Source organism: Cydia pomonella, chromosome 26, assembly GCF_033807575.1.
Source record: "Cydia pomonella isolate Wapato2018A chromosome 26, ilCydPomo1, whole genome shotgun sequence".
NCBI classification, from domain to species: Eukaryota; Metazoa; Arthropoda; class Insecta; order Lepidoptera; family Tortricidae; genus Cydia; species Cydia pomonella.
The window spans coordinates 7,365,098-7,382,648 of NC_084728.1; the positions used below are offsets into that span (position 1 = coordinate 7,365,098).

The 17,551-nt window shown below is 37.0% G+C and overlaps 1 long non-coding RNA gene across 5 annotated transcripts; it reads right to left on the minus strand.

Moving 5' to 3' along the window:
• Positions 1-8,686: 8,686 nt before the first annotated feature.
• Positions 8,687-13,398, minus strand: LOC133531874 (uncharacterized). Of its 5 annotated transcripts, none has more exons than XR_009801609.1 (3): positions 12,904-13,274; positions 11,893-12,250; positions 8,687-9,028 (listed from the first exon to the last, which is right to left on the minus strand). It is a non-coding gene; the product is annotated as an uncharacterized LOC133531874 (long non-coding RNA). The 5 variants fall into 5 exon arrangements; XR_009801608.1 differs by lacking the exon at positions 8,687-9,028 and adding an exon at positions 9,035-9,900; XR_009801607.1 differs by lacking the exon at positions 8,687-9,028 and adding an exon at positions 9,035-9,903.
• Positions 13,399-17,551: the final 4,153 nt, after the last annotated feature.

Genomic DNA, 17,551 nt, shown 5'->3' on the forward strand with positions numbered 1-17,551 from the left:
GTAATGACAGAAGTAATTCAGATATAATATCATCTATTTTTTATAATATCATCTTTAGAAACAATAAAAAGGACTTTATTATTAATTATTTTAGTATGCAAAAGCTCAGACCATTAAACCTTTAAAAGGAAGAGATTAATCATAAGCCAAATAATTATTGATAATTATTGATCGGGACACCTCAGCTTGTTAGCTTGTTTATCAGATTTAATCGGATTGAAATGCAGACTGGAGCTACACTATGATCCCAAGAATCATAATCACAATTAGAATCAGATGCCATATAAGGAAGTTCGATATCTTTCTTGATTCATTTTAATATTGCCGTGAAATATCGTAGTGTTAAGGCTGCACTCGACGCCAATGACCTCGCGCGTGTGGGCGGAGCTTTATACCCCTCACCGTACCACCCGCTGCAAAAGATCGAGCGCGCAGAGCTATGCGTTCGAAATAGAATATCGCTTGCTCGCGCGTGCAATGCAGCACAGGTCCGTCTAGCAATACGACTTGCCTCGCACTGCCTCCGCAAAGGGGGGTAATGGTAGGAATCTAGGCGGAATTTAGGCTTATTGTTTTTAGGAATTGAGGCATAGTTTTATGAAATTGCAAAAAGCAAGAAAACCAAATCATTTTATAGTATCTTGTGAGAATGATTTTACAATCAGTTCTATATTTTTGCAGAAGTAATACCGATCTAACTGAAAGAAATAAAGTTGTGTAAATTAAAATAGATTTCCAGAAAAATATATCGTTGGTCATATCTTGTAGATTGTTATATATTTTTTGCTGCTCAGAAAGTATCAATCTTTAATATAAAATATGGTTCTGAATAACTTAGTTTTACGGTATTTTGCGGGAAGAGGAGCCGTAATTGTTTTATGTACGACTCCTGCAGTAGCAATAGTCACAAGACAGATTTATCAAAGTCTTATTCGTTGCCGTATCGTCATAAGTCACTGTGGACACCTGTCCTGTGTGGTTCTTCACCAGTGCACTCGAAGCCGCTCTTTCTTGGGCGGTGTATGCTAGCCTGTAATGTGGATTTATCTTTAATGTTATTCTGTTCGCCCAACGACGTGTGACCATACGTCCATCCCTACGCTTCCTTGGCTCTTCCTTTCTTGGTTCGGCCTCGATAGCCGAAGAAACTAAGAACGCTATGGGTACAAACAGTGGATAACCTCGATGATGTCGAGTTTGTCAAGAGTTGAAGCAGTTGCACCGTAGTAACGTTCAAGTATTCTTCGCCAGCACCATATCTCAAATGCATCTGTCCTATGATAGGTTTCAGTTTCAATGGTCTAGGTTTCGGACATGTAAAGAATATGATCGAGAAACCAAGGCGCCCGCATTAGTCTGATCCTTGTTTTATGTTATTCCATATGCATATCCTGGCGAGTCGTTTCGAGCTCTTCTGATCACCTTTTAGTCGCAGATGCCATCATCACTTATTTAAAATACCAAGTAAACCAACAACTTGCCTCAAGATCGTGCAATTCATTGATTCTCGTAATTTTACCAGGAAGATCGACATGCATCATCTTCGTCTCATTTCTATTGATCCTAAGGTATGGATCTGGATCCTAAAAATGGACTCATTACTGGCATACTCAATCTTTTGTAGCAGAACCGAAATTCATTTTCCACAGACACTTAACCTAATATAGTCATGTCATCTGCAAAACTGAGTTTATTGATTAGTTGGCCACCAACTTGGACATCACCCTCACAACCTTCCAATACTCATTTTCTATTCACAGATCTCAGTGAACACTTGCACTCCTCCTTCAACTATAAAAGGATTACGTGTTGCGGTATCCCCATTTCTCATAACTCTGAACATTTTACTCCAGTTAAAGAAATCAAAAGCCTTTGCGAATGCGAAGTCAAGAAAGCGCAAAGCCTTAAAGAGTATACAGACGCCGCACCCACTGTATTCTTTATTAATTGGCACACGTTGAGAATTTGCTACTGAGTACCCATCTATATGTCTCGCATGGTTGTTAAAGTTGTGAAGTGATTATTCGTGAATAAAAGAAACAGAGTGGGTCAATTTGATGGACACAGCAGTTAAAACACTGTGGTGCGGAAGGCTGGCGATATTTTGCTTAATTTAAGATCTGATCGGAATGAGGAAGATGGATCGGTACCTCGGATGTACAGTATAATATGTATTGCTGTTTCTACCATCCTTAGCAGGACTGATGCATGTGCACGGGGATGTAATCAAAGAGTAAACATATCGAAAGCTGCCACGAAAAGCGGACTTACTGTGTTGCGTGCCGTTAAGCCTGAGGACACCACGTATATGACCCTTCGAAATCTTAAGTTTTTCCCATAGATAAGACGGCTGTTAATCGCGAATGACTCCAAAAAGCAATGATGCAAAGTGTAAGGTAGGTCTGGCAGACATATTTAATAGGTTATAACGGTTTAAAAATGGTGTGATGTGAGAACGGCAAGAAACAGAAAAGAAAAGCATTTTGAATGCGTTGAATTAATACCGAGGTACTCGCCAGCATCCACCCCCCAAAGGCGGTATCAGTGTAGCTCAATTTAGACAGAATAAAGTGTGGCAAAAATGTTTATGCGTAAATCGACGTGAATAAAATCACGGACGCGATATAATACTTTTAAAACTGTTGCTGACAACTTGACTGTCCCAACATATTTAAACTAGATTATTTCACACCAGGCGCGATATAAACGCACCAGAGAATGATAAGAAGAATAAAAACCACTTTGCAAACAAACAAACAGAGTTCATTTTGACTCAATATCTGCTTGATAAATCGAAATGAACGGTAAGAAAAGGTGCCTTGAATATCACATCACTTGTTTTGGATTTGACGGTTCGAAGTGGGAGCCTGATTTGACAAGTCTGTTGAATGTCCAATTAGCATAAAAAAAGGAGTGTGGTCGAGTTGTAGATAGATTCTATTTTACATTCTGATTTGTGATTATATAAAAATAGCGTGATTCTCCCTTGGCTGGGGAGGGCTGCCGGACATGAAGTGGGTGCACCCAGAGATGGACATGTCAACAGTGGCCTTAATGGATAAGCGAATAGATTTAAAGCGAATACTTAACATAGTAGATTACTGCGAGTAATATTCAGTAAAGAGAAGTAGTGGGAATTTAGGTTACATACACCCGTTCGGATAAGATGGCCGCATTTGTCTGTGTGGTAACTATCATTGCATATAAAAACGTATGTTCTTTTCGTTCACGCGGTCGTCGCAGTGTTCAAAACAGTTACAGTTGTTTACGTCTGCTGTAGTAATAGTTGTGACACTTGAAGTGGTGAAATAGGTTATTATGTTAATAACGATGTCAAAAGAGCAAAGTGACAAAGTGACAGAGCGAATCACAGATGGTAGTTACAGATGGGATAAACCTATCGCGAACGGAGCTCTCACTGTTTAACAATACCGATATTTGATATCAGATCGCATTGCCACTCTCGGACACATGGGCCGCATGACGCGGTCTCTTCTCGTGACCTAAATTGCAACTAGGGACTGCTCGGAGCAATCTAGAACCGTACGCGCGGGAGTGTAGGAAATAACATTGGTCATGGGTTGACGGAGAGACCAGTAATGGACCAAATATGACAGGTCGCAGCCGTGATCCCACTCAGCTCAGCTCAGACATCGATGGACGCTCACACCAGTTTCAGGATCCTGCTTTCAATCAGTTTAGCACGGAAATTGATCAGTATTCAGATCAGTCTTAGGATCCTGTTATTATTTGGCTGAGCACAAACATTGATGAATGCTCAGACCAGACTCAGAATCCTGTTCTTTATCAGCTCAAGACAGATCACTCACAATCACAACTCAACTCAGACCAGATGCACGATTGGATCGATCTCAGAAACGCAGTGTCTCAGGACATTTCTGTAACGTCATCAGAAATTGCACAAAGTCTCAGGCCGTGCCGATTCACGACGCAAAGGGTGAACCATGCGGGTCGAGAATGGACGGCTCAAACACATCGTTATTCACAAGTGTTCTTATTATCTGATTGTTGATTTATTTATATGTTTGCCTATAGACATCTAATTTCAATTAAGAGTAGCATTTTCTTTCTGGGCGGGAGTGTCGCGAACGTATTGCGAACCAGCTAATATTTGCCAACGTCATGGAGTAGATGGCGCTAGTAGTCACGTTTATCTTAAGTAACCGCTTCTAGGTTATTGGGATTTTTTGAGGGAAGTTGAGAGGGTAGATGAGAACGACAGTAGGAAAAAGGAGGTTGTGTGCGAACAGATCGACGCGGCAGTGATATTTGCTTTTAGATCAAGTCAAGAACGTTCTTATGGTGTTATTAGAATAATGATGTGTCTCTAGTATATTGTGACCAACGTTATCAGTACTCAGAGTGAACAGTGATCCAGTGAGGCTAATATGAACTTAAGGTAAACTTTGTGTGAGGAATGGGGTCGCTATAAGGGGAGGTTTGGAGGCGACTATTAAGCTCAAGAAACCAGGTGGATAATCATGTGATACTCATGTTATATGTAGGTAATAAAGTCGGACACCAGCACAACTCATATCGTCATCTCACTAACATCCAGGCCTCGTATAGGTATGTAGTACATTTACATATCGCTTTCCAGTATCCGTAAAACCATTAGCTCATTCGATAGGTTAATAAGTATGGTGAGCTTGACGACAGTAGCAGGATATGAAGAACAAAAAACATTTAAAACAGGTAGTGCACGAATAAATTAGAGGAGTAAGAAAGTTACACACACATTAAGGAAACAGTATACACATACCTATTAAATAAACAAATAGTAATACATCTAAAATAGCAAAATAAAATACATACATATAAAGTTATAGTGTGCTAAGGAAGAGACGAGTAATGATTTTTCAGCAGGGTTTTAAAACTTAGACTACTTTTAACTCTTAATACGCGTTTTTTTCTTGATGCCTTCAAAATCTTCTTAAAAACGGGTTTTACTGTGTTTTTTAACCTCTATATGCAACTTATTGTATTGAAATAGGTGCAAAAACATCTACACAGAATAGTGCAAAGTGACCCCTTTTAAGGGCGTGTTATATGTTGTTAGGTTAGGTTAATTGCAAACAAAGTTGCCGTCCTAAGTAAATCGGGTTAAATTTGATACCGGGCAGGCTTACATGGCGTTCCTGGGTTAAAATTCTTTTCGTTGTCTTATTTCTGACCACTCTGTCACGCTTGTCTTCTATCAAATAAATAAAAAAGTCAAGTGCTATTGTATGTCTTTCTAGCTGTAGATTATAAGAAAAATTAAAAACAAAATTTCATCTCGTACAAAATGTTCCACTCCGTCACATTTTTTGAGGACTAAAAACAAGACAAAGTGGATAATTTTGACCATCCTGCGTTTCATAGTGGAAGAAAGTGTACAATTCTCATCAAATTGCATGCGTTCATGTGCTGTTATGGACAGCCGTACGTACAGAGTAAAAATTATAATTTTATTCAAGTATTCAAGCATGTGAACATTTTTTTTGCCTTTTTTTGTGACCTTTTTTGCCATTTTTGTTTTATTTCTAGTCAGGATCGCGAGCCCTTTTCATTCTTAAAGGAGAAAAATGGTCCCAAAATGTCTACCATTTTTTTTATATTTCCTTCTTTGTTACAAAGTATATGGGGAAATGGTAACAAATTCTGGGACAGACCGAGCGTTAACGAATGGCACGTTGGCTACGCGGACTGGAGTCCTATAGAAAACGCCAAGCGAAAAAAAAAAAAAAATATATATATATAAATATTTACGTGATATTTCGTACGCATTTGGCTTTCCGATATTTTGACTTTTCTTTTTGGTTACCGATAAACAAATTGTCATCTCGCCTATGGCCTCTGATCGGAATTGCCACAGCTAAAATAATTACATATAAAAATCAGTTGAATAAAGCCAGCATGTAAACCTAGTGTACGGAATCAGCGTAACACAGGTGTCGCATTGTTTGCCTGGTCGCTGTAATTATGTGGGACCGCAACCTACAGAGCTGCAGAGCAAAAACCAGTACTAGTTATACTCGTTGTGTTGTAGTAGAGAAAACAGGAGTGTTGCCAGGTACGATCCAGAAAAATCTCTAGTACCTTTTTTTTAATACCACGACGGTGGCAAACAAGCATACGGCCCGCCTGATGGTAAGCAGTCACCGCCTATGGACGCCTGCAACTCCAGAGGTGTTACATGCGCGTTGCCGACCCTTTAAAAACCTGTACACTCCTTTTTTAAAGAACCCCATACTGTAGACCCTCGGGAAAACCTCGGAAGGGAGCTCATTCCACAGCCGGAGCGTTCGCGGGAGGAAATTCCTCTTGAACCGCACAGTACGCGACCATTTAGGTTCTAAGGTGTGAGGATGAACTCCCTGCCGACGGCGAGCGGTGCGGTGATAGAAAGTGGCCGTTGGCATCATGTCAAACAATTCCTCAGAGCACAGCCCATTGTACAAGCGGTAGAACACACACAAGGAGGCAAAGTCTCTCCTTAGACTTAAAGGTCCAATCCGCTTGTGAGTTTGGGATCGTCAACGATTCGCACTTTACCTAAATAAGCATGACCTTAAAACAGGAAATGAAAAACAGTACCCCTAGTGTAAATTTGATCGACATCATAACGTGACGAACGCGTTTGCGTTAAGTCTCATTTTGTAAGGATTTTGAGTTTCCAAAACGTCCCGCTTGGCGCGCTCTTTCTAAATCCAATACAAAATGAGACTAAACGCAAACGCGTACGTCACGTTTCGAAATCGAATTTATTTACACTAGGGGTACTGTACTCAAACCCGTTAACGTTTAGGTCATACTGAGCAACTTTTACTATTGGACCAACTCCGAACTCGCGAAAAAAATTAACTCTCTCTCCCATAGGAAATATCAACATTAGAACAAGCAAATGAAACAGCCAAATTTTATTTCGCGATATCGGGGTTGGTCTCATAGTAAAAGTTGCTCAGTATGGCCTAAACATTTAGGTTTAAGAGCCCATCAACGTGCTCACTAGCGCCACTGCTAAATAATTATGATTATTTAAAAATACGATAGATATTTAAAAAAAGGGGGCCAGTACGTACTGTATTTTGTATTTAAGTACCTTTTGAATACATTATAATAGTTTTTACATTGCTGGATTCGTCAATCTAGGCTTCCGAAGTTAAAACGGCCGTTTTAGTTTTGAGTTCATAAATCTACGAATCCAGCAACATAAAAACTAGTTTGATGTATTCAAAAGGTACTTAAATACAAAATACAGTACGTAGCGGCCCCCTTTTTTAAATATCTATCGTTAAATTTAAACAATTACCATTATTTTCCAGTGGCGCTAGTGAGCAGGTTGATGGGCTCGTAAGTAATTCCTTTACGTTCAGAAACATACTGTATAGTACTTACACATGTTTTTTTACTATTATTGATTTAATAGGTACTTAATAACTAAAGAAAATATCAAAGTCTCTTCATTTTTCTACTTTCACGGTTCACTCTCATATTTAATGTACTCACCTTTGCAGAACGCGACAGAACTTAACCCTTTTCCTGATAAAAATCTCTACAAAGCTCTATTGTTTAAAAAAAACATACCGCCGCGTATTGAAATTGCAGAAATAATGTCGAGGGATGCTTTTAAAAGTAAATGATATTGCTTTCGATTGATGAGATTCGCTTTGCAGCGATGCGTAGTGGTGAGTAGCGGAACTAGGTAACATGTTATATTATGTCAAATATATTTCAGGTATGTATTAAGTAATCACGACTTTAAGAGATAATTGAGTAAAGAAACCTTACAGTTTCAGACATGTAATAATTGGACGTTATAAAAGTTTGAAAGTTATATTTTATTAGTTTGAGTTAAGATTCATAATATCATTGAACTAATTAGAAATTAAACGAACTTACCTGTAAGTGAAGTTCAATTCTAATTATATTAGCTGCACAAATTTCGAAATGATGTATAATAACTAAGTAGTAGGCGTTATCATGAAGCCTTCGACCATGAATATTCAGAGTAAAGTTAAAATTTCTGGACGCAACGGCCACGTTCCCGCGAACAGAACTGTCAACTTCATTTAGTTTAGAGTAACAAGCCAAGACACAACACTTTCACTGCCAGTAACCTGCTAGGGTTCTCTATTCTCAGGCACAAGTCGCTACAAAGCGGAAAAAAACACTTGGTATCCGCTATGCTCGTAGCCCATGCTGGCAGTGAATATGGCAACAGATGGAACAGCTTGGCCCACAACTCTGCAAAGCCAATATTGCTTTAAAACTTTGACAGGGATTAGACTATTAGAATCCCTGGTTGTCTCAAGACAACCCGGGTACTGGGCGGGAGGGATCATCATTTCGAAATTTGTGCAGCTAATATAATTAGAATTGAACTTCACTTACAGGTAAGTTCGTTTAATTTCTAATTACTATTACGCTGCACAAATTTCTTCAATGATGTATAATAACTAAGTAGATGTTTAGAGATAGGTTTTCAAAGTTTTTATTTTGGCTTTGTATTTCAATAATGAAATCTAAGATTTCATTTAGAAAAGGAACTTTTTTAGCTATCATTAACTGTATTTCCAATATAGATATTTAGTTCTTAAAACATTATTTAGAGATCTAGTGAGATCACCAAAAAGAATATATCATCATATATAAATCCTCTGAAAGACACCAGAGCGACAAGTTGTACTGTAATTTGATCCTTATTTATTTATTATATAAATAAATACAAGTACAAAAGTTTTAATAAGAAGTCTTCCTTGAAGACCTGCTTAGGCATCCTCAACAATAGTTGAAACAAAAAATGAATTGTTCCTTATTAATAGGTATTTCATTAATACCATTTAACAGAACGGTGTCTTGCTACTTACAACCTTTAGTAACACTTATTTTCTCCTTAACTAAGGATCAAGCACAATCATTGGATGGCACTATGGCCTTATTATGAAATGAGCAAAATCATTAGACTCGGACTTGATGTTTTTCTTTCCATCAATATTACTCCTAAATGATTTTGGTTTGGATCCTGAAACCAACGCATAATAGGTTGAATGGGTGGTGAAAACAAAAATATCAATACCACTATCTTTAAAAGTTGACTTAATCAAGAACAAATCGTTTGGGAAGTGATGGTCATATGAGGTTTTTGAGGGCAATAAATAATTACTAACAACTGAATGAATACCATTCGTTATTTTTATATATAGCTAAAATATATTCGCCCTGAGCAAGCCTCATTCCATTTCAAATTAGTTTTCCTTGAAAAATGCTACGGATAGCAAAGGTAGCTGAAATTTTTGTAAGGACTTGGTCAGAAAATCAGAATAATAGTAAAAATTACATATTTTATCAAGGACAGGGTTTGCACGCTGCGTGCAGTAACAATAGCAAATAAGGTAAGTACCTAAGCAATTTCATAACTTTCTCTTAATTCTGTAATGAAAAATTTTCATTGGTGGCATTGTTGATAAATAATTTGAGACTGATTAAGGGTCCCAGGTCACACTTTAAGGTTGAGGTGGGTGTAATCGAAACAAAACGTTCTTCATAAAGCGTTTCACTCTATCATTTGAGGAGTCGTCTATATCCCAATATAAGCACATGAGCAGATTTAGAAAAATGGACACTTCCATACCTAGATCCCTCATCACATAATGCTTTCAGAATGGCAAACATTGCTAGAAAAGATGCGATAAGATAATTAATGTAATTATTTCCACAAAACATACACCAGTGTTTCAAGTGTTTACGATACTGCTTGACGGTGTTGGGCATAAGAGACTCCACCCCACCATGCTGTTGGCCGCACCAATCGAAAGTTCCTCCTTTCTCCTTCTCTTTTCCGCTCCTTCAGTGATGGAACTTCCCGGATAACACCGGGGTAACCAGGCAAGGACACTACTGAAACTGCCGGTTAATGGAATAAGTTTTTATAAATGTGAGCTGGCGCTCAAATCTATACAATTGTATGTAACATGTAAGTATTTGTAAAAACTGTGTACAATATGGTTGTTGCCATGTCTTCTGCATTACCTAAAACTTTAATAGGTACCTTAAATTTCATTTCGAATGGAAGAAAAGCATAGATAAAATAATTCATCAAAGAAAATGTGCAAGCATCTATGTAGAAAAAATATCTGGGTTACTACACCAGGATATATATAGCGTTCACATATTTCATCTGCGCGACTCCAATAACTCGGTATATGAGTTCCAAAATGATGCAGGAAATTTCTAAATATTCATTGTTTAATTTACGTTTTATCTCCGAAATCTTATATAGTTATCTCTCAATCAGCTATGACACAGTTCACCTATAATATTTAAGACTAATATTGTAATGTCTCGTTTCACACCAATGCCAATTGTTCCTCAACATTGTTTTGAGCATCGAACATCGATGGTTTTGAGGTAAAAATACTGTACAGTAGTATTTCAGTTCACCAAAGCGGTTTATAATTGAGATAGCTGTGTTGTATTTTCTCAGAAGTATGTCACAGTCTGGTAAATCGGAAAGAAACGTCTTTAAATATAAAGACCACCATTAAGCTGAATAAAATTAATGTAATGTATTCTATTAATAGGCTCCTTCCATAATCCCACAGATAACTCATTTCCACACGGTTGCCCCAGCAGGTCAATAAACTATTACTGTATAGTAAATAAATATCTTCAAAAAGTATATTTATAACCCTTTACTTTCAATTAGCCACCAAAATAAGTCACACTAGGTGATATATTGACATTGTTTCTTATTGGGTAAAGAAATAAATCCAGATATTAGACAGCTTTCTAAGGTACTAAGGAGCTAGTTTAATTTGATTATACCTAGCTCCATATGGTATCAAGAATAATAGAGTGCATCTTGCATAGGTACCTACATAGTCTAAAAACATTTATCATAAGGACAATAGATATAACATCTAAACAGTTGCTCATTGTGTGACCTCTAGATCTTGGACACTTCATGAAAGGTCTGATACATAGCTAGAGAGACATATAGTCAAATAGTCTAATGACAGGACTTAAAACTGTAATCTCAGCTTTCCACATGAATCAGAGATATTTTCTACTCTCATAAAATCAAGTAAAAGGTGTTCATGCAACAATTAGTTTCATGGCAATTCCAATGCTTAGTTGCAATCAATTTACTTATATTAAAAATATAACTGTATTTACTTCCCTTAGGGTTTTGTACATAAAATATTTTAGTTAAATATTAAGCTGTGTAAAGTGTATATTCTTGTGTAAGAACATCATAGGCATATATTTTGTACACACAGTATATATCACAGTCACATAACTTCCTAGTATTGACTGTCGATTGCTCAATAGTAATCATTTTTCAGAATTAATGTATGATTAACCAGGACAAAATCCTTGGGTCCTTGTAAATATGATGTCATTGCACTGACAAAAAATGTATTTAAGTTAACCACAACTTTCAAGAATTTGTTCTAAATGAACACAGGCTGTTGTGGTGTCGCTGAGTGCGACCACATTGTGATGCAAAGGGGAAAGTGTTGCTCCGCTTCCTTATTGCTGCTTTTGACCAGGGTTTTTGTATGTTGTTAGTAAATAAGTAATAAATACTTTATTATATGATAACAAAGAAAAGCAACAGCAAAACATACATTAGAAAAAAAATATTGATAGTTGAGCCCTTGAAGTTTAAAGTACCGGGCATTAGGACTTACAATAATTTAGAAGTCATTAGTACTTCTGCTAAACTTTCTTAAAACACCACTTGTCAACAGCATGTTTAAGTAAATGATTTAAAAACCTCTTATGCCATTGATTGTGATTTAATAATTGAACAGCTGCCTTAGGTAAGATTCTCAGTGATAATAATCACACAAAAAACCAGTGGTCACTTAAGAGTGACATTACCTTTTCATAGCTGGTTACAGCAGACAATTTATTGAGTGCTAAATCATCACAGTGAGAGAACAGGTCACAGGAAACTTTATTTTGTTTCATTTCAATACCTAGCCTTGTTCCCAACTGACAAACGTCTCACCAGCCGCAGCTTGAGTCTCTGGGTTCATCTTCAGAGCACTAGTAATTTAACAAGGCAGAGTATTTTTTCATAATCTTGTCCGGGTCATTGTTGTTTTGTAATGTTCGTAATTATATATCTGCAAGCAAACAACAAGATTGTCCTAGAAGGATTATTCCCATATTTAACCTTCTGGTGCGGTGCCTCCTTCCAACAAGGTCAAAATTAACTCGCTTCATTCTTCACTTGCTGAAATTAGAATAAGCACTTAAATTCACCTACTTGAAGATAAGTATATATCAAGAGACAGCCTAGTCTGGCATACCACATTGATTAATTCTTGAGGTTAAGAGCTGTGTCTAGTCTAACACGCCACCAAACCCAGTAGGTATATCTAGTAAGACTTGTAGGTGGCTTATGGTCCACTACCCATTGCCGGGTAGGACATGGGCAACATCTTAGTGCTGTTGGTAAGGGATATTTGATAACACCACAATATCCCAAGGCTACTGGCAGTGAACGCACCTAGTATAGTATGGGAAAGATTGGCAAGTGCAAATAGCAGCAGAGATACCTAGGTTAGCACTCCAAACTGCTTAGCTCAGCCATTTTATGCAGTTAGCAAACAGAGACACCTAGAATAGTGCTCCAGAATGCACAGCACAACCACCATATGCAGTTAGCAAACAGAGACACCTAGAATAGTGCTCCAGAATGCACAGCACAACCACCATATGCAGTTAGCACACAGAGACACCTAGAATAGTGCTCCAGAATGCACAGCACAACCACCATATGCAATTAGCAAACAAAGACACCTAGAATAGTGCTCCAGAATGCATAGCAGAAACGTCAAAAAACAAACGAATTAGCACTTGATATTACTCCACTGTATTTCTTACCCGACGTTTATGTTCCTTTTCGGAATTTTAGTTATGTATGCATTAAACATTCGTTCGCTGGCACTATTAATGTAGGTACATCCATGGCCTGCTACATTTTTATCTCGATATTTATCACGTCCGTGTAGCTATGCTATCGACGAAAGGACGCCGCAATTGACCTTGAACGCGAAAGTTGCATTTTCTTCTCCGATCTTGTGGTTTTTTCCCTCCAATTTTGCAATTCGTCACTGTTAACACTATTTTCTTTATTTTTTCATATTCTTATAAAATGTTAACTGTTATTTTCAGTTAAAAACGTTTTATTTTATTATGCCCTAATGGTCGTCGGCTTACATGAATAAACACAATGAAGTTGACAGTTCTGTTCGCGGGAACGTGGCCGTTGCGTCCAGAAATTTTAACTTTACTCTGAATATTCATGGTCGAAGGCTTCATGATAACGCCTACTACTTAGTTATTATACATCATTGAAGAAATTTGTGCAGCGTAATAGTAATACTACGATTATAATAAATAAAAAAAATAGTTTCAATCTAAAAGCTTGTCCAAACGTTTTTTTATTGTAAATTTCTAATTTCGTTCTTGGTTAGTAAAAACGGGCAAATATTGTTGATAGCATATAATTCTAAAATATACGATTTAAACCTCGCACAATGCTTTTATAATGTTATCATTTAATTAATTTGTTAAATAATTTTACTCAACCAGAATTATTTTCCAAACTTTAATAAAAACGCCATCTACCGTACACCTCACAAACCACAGCCTCTGCTACTCGCCGTCAGATGGCGCTGTTATCAAGCCTCCCAACGTCAATACGAACATGCATAGTTTATTCCCAGCATCATAACAGAGTCCCAGGGTGGTGTATCATGAAATTGCTATCCGTAGCCCAAAATGGCGTTTAATAATTCAGGTGAGGGTAACTGGTTTTGTTGTTTAATGAATGGACGAAGGCTGGGAATTCGTGTGTGGCTTGATTTGATTTTTATAAGGTAACTTGACGTGTAGTTGAGTTGTGTGTTTGCTATTAAATGTTCCCCTTGGGATAAGCTTTGGCTATGGTAGTGTAGAGGGAGGAAATATAAGAACGACAATATTACTTTGGATCTTAGAGCATACAATAACTAAGTATGTCGTATTTGAGTACAAAAATGTCGGCCGGATTTTGCGGGGAGGTGAAAAAAATTGCATGCAATAGATTACTCACATATGTATGCAAAAAATATCTGTAGGTACTAAGCTTCAGACATAAAGAGAATAAGGTGCCTACTGATAATTTCGAAAGCGGGGTAATTTTAAATATGGCATCAGGGTTGCCACTAGTTAAATAGGTAGGTCAATTTTTTTATCCCTAGACCTCTAGTTGAAAACCCCTAAAACCCCCTAAATAAAAAATTAAAAGTAATACACGTCTAATGTCTAATATACTCTGGCACAGCCACCTTGTCAGTAGATTTTTTTAATCTATGCGCGAAGAGTTGACTTTCCGTAGAAAATTTCAATTTCGCGCCTTTTTCTACTGGCAAATTGTATGTGTTTATGTGTAAATATATTTTTTTGTATTTTGTATAGTTTCACTATGTAGCGTAGTCCTGCTATGGAAACTACCCTAAAAATATTGGGAACCAAAAATAACCCCTGCTTTATTACCGCCTAAGTTTAGTGGTAAAACCCCTAAGTTGGTACTCCTGGACACTATCTAGTGTAGATGCCTTGGTAAGCGTAGCAGCAATGTATTTTTTGCCAAAATAGGTATGTAATACTTCTGGTTTAGTAGATACATACTAACTGTTGCTCACGACTTCGTCCGCGTGGATATATTTTCAGAAACACACTTTCAACTCTTTTTTTACCCTAACAGGGGATGAATTTTAAAAAAACCTTATGTTTTATGTTTTACCTTTGTCTTATTACGAAGTTTCAAGTTCCTAACTTAATATAAACCTTAAACGCCATACAAACATTCAACCCCTTTTTTGTACACTTTATAAATGCAACCTAGTATGCAAATTTCAACTAGCTTTTGTAGTTTCGGCTCTGCGTTGATGAATCAGTCAGTCAGGCAGGACATGCGCATTTATATACATACATTAACGATACCATCTTTTAGTAAATATTCTAGTTATCCTACATGTCTAACCTGACGTGAAAGTAAACAAGTCAACACAACAAAGGCCCTAATGCAAAAACTTCCCAATCGAGTTTGCCACTTCGCCCGCCTTCATATGCGCCATAAATATTGTAAAATGGTGACGTTACTTGGAGTAGGCTTAGATCAACAATACGGTAGACTGCTTCACGCGTTTTTGGGCCGATTTTTATAAATTCTCGTCTTATTTTAATAAATTTGTTGGATACATCGAATTGTATCCCGTACAATATAAGCGCAATTTTATTGTGTGTGCTACAAAATTGCCCTCTGTATTAAGAAATCGTATTGTTCGGTAAATGAAAACAAAAAAAATATATATATAACATTTTCTTAATATCTAGTTAATGGTTTCAATGTAAAGTACCACCTTATAAAATATCGCTAGTTAATTTGTTAACGCCTAATAGATACGAGTAAAGGTAGATTGTAACATTTTCTCATTTCTCAAACAACAAAAAACGTAAACAGTAATCTCATTTTCAATTCACAACAAGAAGATTTTGTCTATCGAATTTAAATACGAGTAAGTTATTTGCCAAGTCAATAACATATAGTAAGCCGAATTAGAAAAACATTCACTTTCAAGTTTATACACGTATTCAATTATAACGAAACTGATTCGAGAAAATTAATTCAACACTACAAGTCAAATACAGTTCCAGCAGTGCTCTTATATGGCCTAAACTTATGCTAAATGCTTGGAACGGAGCGGGGTCATGAATTGTAGGGTTTAACTATAATTATTATACAGAGATTATACAGATACAGATGATTTTTCTCCGAATGTCTACAAAATATCATTGACAGTTTAATGTAATATTCACAGTAGCAAAATTTCGTAAAGCATATTTGATCTGTAGTAATTAAGTTTTTTTAAATAAACTTTATTGAAAAGAAAGTTAATTATATTGACTGACTACTTCTAATAAATAGTTGTTTGTTTTACAAGTGGGCAAAGTTGTTGTTTAACCCCTCGTGTTAATATTGATACCTGAGCAAGCGAAAGATTCCAAAACTGATCGAGTCGGTTGATCGAAAAACTGTAATCTTTTTCGTTGCGAGGTTTCAGACCACGAGGGTTAAACAATTAAACTTTACTACAGAGTGAAACACATTTTTTTTTGTCGCAACAACACGCGAAAATACGAACTTAAAAACATTACTGATGAAATCCAAATTAACGTTATTCAATATTTATAATTTGAAATCATCACTTTGAAATAGATTTCACCAGCCAACATGAGGAAACCAATCAATTTGAATTAAATTTGCACTCTCGTGGATAAAATGCAACGTTATCATCAGTTTTTGAAGAATAAGCAGAAGCTTTACGAGCTAGTAAGGTGAAAACAGTATAATACGCTTATATATCGCCTATCATTCGGTTTACTATATCTTACGCCACCAATGCGCGAGAGTGAATTTCTCACGCCTTTCGACACAGAAGCGGCAATTGGCTACATCCTAAGTATGCATGGTATCGTAAAGCGTTGGCATTAAGTCCGCCATTTGTACATAATTGTATATCTAAGGTGCAAAGTTTAAATACATAAATAAAAAAGCATTGCGTATACGTAAAGCGCGCGGTTGTTTTATGCGATAGATGCAGCGTCGAACGCATGCGATCACGGAATGTAGGGAAAGTGACAATACGTTCGTTTTTAGGGTTCCGTACCCAAAGGGTCAAACGGGACCCTATTACTGAGACTTCGGTCCTGTCCGTCCGTCCGTCCTTCTGTCACCAGGCTGTATCTCATGAACCGTGATAGATAGCTAGTTGAAATTTTCACAGATGATGTATTTCTGTTGCCGCTATAATAACAAATACTAAAAACAGAATAAAATAAATATTTAAGGGGGGCTCCCATACAACAAACATATTTTTTTTGCCGTATTTATAAATAATGGTACGGAACCCTTCGTGCGCGAGTCCGACTCGCACTTGCCCGGTTTTTTTTATGTTAAAAAAAAGGTAAACAATCTTGACTTGCCTTTGATTGAAAACCACAGTAATTATGAAAGCAAAATTAATGTAAATAACCGTATATGGTTTATAATTGCTACATATTTGCCGTGATATGTTTTTTAAAGATGTTTTTCAATAAAAAGACACGTCAAATGCGAAAAAAAACGGACTATAGTTTTTTTTTCTATTTTTTGCATTTCGCATCGATAGGTGTGGGGAGACCCTAATCGTGGCACCATAGTATAATATACTATGGCTGCATTGCCCATATTATAATGGGCAATGCAGTTATAGTCTGGGAACAAGCGGGCGTGTCGGCTCCGCTGCCGTCTGCAGGCCACATAGTTTATGGGCAGTTGTTGTCTATGGCTCAGGACTTAGATTAGGTGCTGTATTCAATACGGATTGGAAAAATTAACGGTAAAGGCCAAGTAGAATGGAGGGTAGAGGTAAGGAGAACAATCTCATATGGGAGAACTGTTGCCGGCGGCTCGCACTGTGTCACGTAGGAACTCGCCACTTCT